General features: G+C 36.9%; 1 pseudogene; it reads right to left on the bottom strand.

Annotated features, from left to right (window-relative positions):
* Positions 1 to 376: 376 nt before the first annotated feature.
* On the bottom strand, positions 377 to 3,628 carry LOC118001238 (annotated as a pseudogene).
* Positions 3,629 to 4,183: the final 555 nt, after the last annotated feature.

Raw genomic sequence — 4,183 nt, 5'->3', positions numbered from 1 at the left:
CACATAGGGCTCCCTGCTCAGTGGGGAGTTTGTTTCCCCCTCCGCCTCTGCCCCTTCCCCGTTCATGCTTGCTCTCTCTCTCTCAAATAAATAAATAAAATCTTTAAAAAAAAAAATACATTGCTAACAAAATCAATGGGGAAAAGATGGAAGGTGAGATATTTATACCCTAATCATGAATGAAAGAATGAGAAATAAATATCCAAAGAGATGTTTGAAAAAGTGTGACCTATATAACATTTTGATGTTTACAAGCATTTTAAATTACTGAATTTGGACTTCCAAGTTAACATGGTGAAAGATTCTACATGGTGATGGAAGCCTGATAAGCTTCTCCTTTTTTTTTTTTTTTTTTTTTTTTTGATGTCTGATCTTACTTATTTATCACTCTTAGAAAATCTCATTTTTGACTGGACTCAGATTTAGAAGTAAAAGCTCTCAGAGAGGACAGCCTCCATCTCTTGGCAATCTGTTCCTGGTGTTATTGTTTGGCCTCCTTCATTTTTTGGCCAAAAGTTTAGCATATTCTGCAGACTCTTCCTTATTTTTCTCAGTGCGCTGTTTCTTCAAAGCAATACGTCAACGTTTGTGTTGGAGGACACATGTAACAAGACACTGAATCTTGGGTGCTTTGGTTCTAGGTTTCTTACCGTCTTTGTTTAGGGGCTTTCTCACAACATGCTGGCAGACATCATCTTCTTTAGAGAGATTGAAAAGTTTGCGGATTCTGCTGGCTCTTTGGGGCCCCAGGTAACGAGGCACAGTAGTATCAGTGAGTCCAGGAATACCTTTCTCCCCTTTTTTTACAATGACCAAGTTGAGAACACTGAGATTGGCGTCAACAATGCAACCCCAAACAGATTTGCGCTTTCTCTCTCCAGTCCTCCTTGGTCTATGCCAGGAATGCCCCTTACTCAGCAGCAGGCACACAAAGCCTTGGGTCAAGGCACCCTGCTTCATGGGGAAGCCTTGTTTGTCACTGCCACCACTGATTCGGACCACGTAACTCTTCCATTCTTTACCCAGAGCACCAGCAGCAACTTCTGTGGCCATACGCTTCTCATAAAAGGTACGAAGTTTGCGTTCATCGTCCACTTCAATGAGTTTCTGGCAGCCAGTAGCTGAGAAACAGATGTTCAGCTTCATCCTGAAGCAGGCTACCGCCTCCAAGGCATCACGAAAAAGACCTGATATGCTTCTTCTTAACTTCCTAATAAAGTATTCTTGAAGACATGAAAATGTAAAAGGTGGCTTTGAGATCAAATGATAAGAAAAGATCTTGGAAAATCCTGGTGGAATTCCCATTAAATGCATCATCAGTCAAGTTGAATTGAGAAATACATTATTGAACCACATATCACCTAATCTACACTCTGAAACAGAAGAAAAGCCCACCCTACCCCCACCAAATCAGTACTAAAGACAAAAATGAGAAACCTAGAAGGAAGTCAAAAAGAATAAAATAATGAGAGAAGACAATACATGTGGAGGGTAGAGGACAAAGAGCCAGCTAAGAATTATAGGTGTTCCAAAAAAAGAAAAAAATAATGGAAGTGTTCAAGAGGACAGTAGAACAATCAAAGTCTACTGAATGATTAGTGGATCATAGCTGTGACCCTAGGAATTTTATATCCATTCAAGTAATTATTCATTTGTGAGAGCAACAGGAAGACTTTTTCAATTAAATAAGGACTAAGAAATATACTATTGAAGTATACCCTTTGTTAAATTTAAATAAGACAAGATTCCCACACATTTTTATTTAAATAAGAAATCTGTAATTTTATTTTACCTCCAGCATTTGAAATAAGAGGGAAATAACAATAATCTCCTTCAGATTTCACAGAAATTTCACAAGTTTTATGCCTTTTAGAAAAAGGTGACATCTGCATCAAAATTATTACCACGGCAACACATTATCGAGTAAAACAACCAATCAAAATTACTGACCTTTCAGAAATTAAAGGTTACCGTCAACAGTAGTTAGCAATAATCTCTGAATCCCAGATATCTTATAAAAATCCTTATCTAAAATTAATTTAAGCAAGAATAGTTTCTGGTTTTCTCTGCAAGTGCAGGGAAAGAAAAAACAAACATTTCCTTCTTATATTGCACTGTCATCCATAATTAGGAAGGCCTGTGTTTCAAGACTAAATACAGGGATTCCTTTGGTTACCACTGGCAGGAAAAGAAGAGGGCTGGGAAGCTCAAAGCATATAATATGGAACAGAAAAAACAAAATAGCATTATAAGCATCAGAATGTGGAGCATATAAGGCTTTGTATCTCACTTTCTCAAAAACACTAAAAGATTTACTCTAACTATCTGAAGAATGAATCAATCTAGCATGGACTTCTGCATTATAATCCTGGTTTTCTCACTTAAGCAGGTTACTCCCTAAGACTCAATTTCCTCCTCTGTAAAATAAGGATATATAATTGGACCTACAATGTTAGATTCAAATGAGAATCAAATAAGATAGTGCAAGTGAAATATTTAACACAGTGCCTGTTACACAATAAGTGCATAATGATGAACTTTTTAATGTAACAAATTATTACCTAACAATGTATTTGTCACACAGAGAAATATATTTGCATTAGTTATCTATTGCTTCAATACAAATTCCTCCCAAATTTTAGTGGCTTAAAACAAGAAGCATTTATTATTTCACAGGAGTTCCTAAAGGTCAGATCCAGGAGCAACTTTCCTGGCTTCTCCTGGCTCTGCATCTCTTATGAAGTTTCAGTCAAAATGTTGGTTGTGATGCAGACAACTGAAGGTTGACAGAACTGAAGGATCCACTTCCAAGAAGACTCATTCATATGGCTGTTGTCTGGAGGCCTTGGTTCTTCATTGGCAGGAAGCCTCAGTTCCCCACGCACATGGGCTTCTGCTCATGACATGTCAGTTAACTTCATCCAGAGTGAGCAATTCAACAGAAAGAAAGAAGTCACAGTGCCTTTCATGACCTCGTCTCCAAAGTCCCACATTGCTACTTCTGTTTTCTATTCATTAGAAGCACATCAGAAAGTTCAGAAAGCTCACACTCAAAGGAAAGTGTCTTCCTCTTGAAGAATATCAACTAACTTGTGGAAATATTCAAAACACCACAATTTTATTTGTGTATCCTATGCATATATCTATAAGAAATAGAAAGCTATAATATAAAAATTCTTTTATATAACTAAAATGTAATTGATACATAACATTTTGTAATATTAAGGCATATTGATTTGATCTATTTATGTATTGCAATATGACTGCCACCATAGTCTCAGGTAACACCTCCATCTTGTCACATAATTATCATTTCTATTTTGTGGCAAAAACATTTAAGATGTAATCTCTTAGCAACCTTGAAGTGTATAATACAGTATTGTTGACTATAATCACAATGCCGTGCATTAGATCTCCAGAACTTACTCATCTTCTAATTGCAAGTCTGCCCTTTGACCAACATCTTCCTAATTTTCCGACATCCCAGCCCTGCACAATTACCATTCTACTCTTTTTTTTTTAAATTCTGGTTATCAGGAAAACCAATAAAATACACAGAATTAAGTAGTAAAAAATGTTTTTAAACATGTTTACAAAATTCAATGCTAAAACTTTCCTGTAAATTAAAGTAGATAATAATATAAAAATGTAAAATAATAAGCTAAACCTGGGGCACCTGGGTGGCTCAGTTGGTTAAACAGCTGACTCCTGATTTCAGCTCAGGTTATGATCTCAAGGTCCTGGGATAGAGTCCTGTGTTGGGCTCTGTGCTCAGCAGGGAGTCTGAGGATTCCCTCTCCCTCGGCCACACCCCCTGCTCATGCTCTCTCTGTATCTCTCTCTCTCTCTAAAATAAATCAATCTTTAAAAAATAATAATAATAAGATAAACCTATAACACCAAATTATTTTAACTAACATGTAGGAGTGCAATAAGGATAAGGATTACACAGTTTATATATAGGGTAAGTTACTGCTTTGATATTGATTTTGATAATTACAGAAATGCAAATTCAAATACATATCTGATAAACCAAAATCCAGCCACTAGTAAGATTTTTATTATAATGTTTTCTGATCATAAAAGAAACATGCCCGGGGCGCCTGGGTGGCTCAGTTGGTTAAGCGACTGCCTTCGGCTCAGGTCGTGATCCTGGAGTCCCGGGATCAAGTCCCACATCAGG

The sequence above is a fragment of the Mirounga leonina genome, unplaced genomic scaffold, assembly GCF_011800145.1.
Source record: "Mirounga leonina isolate KUSES-001 unplaced genomic scaffold, KU_Mleo_1.0 Mir_53, whole genome shotgun sequence".
Classification (NCBI taxonomy): Eukaryota; Metazoa; Chordata; class Mammalia; order Carnivora; family Phocidae; genus Mirounga; species Mirounga leonina.
Note: the sequence above shows the minus strand (reverse complement) of the source record. Positions and strands in the feature narration are given on the sequence as shown.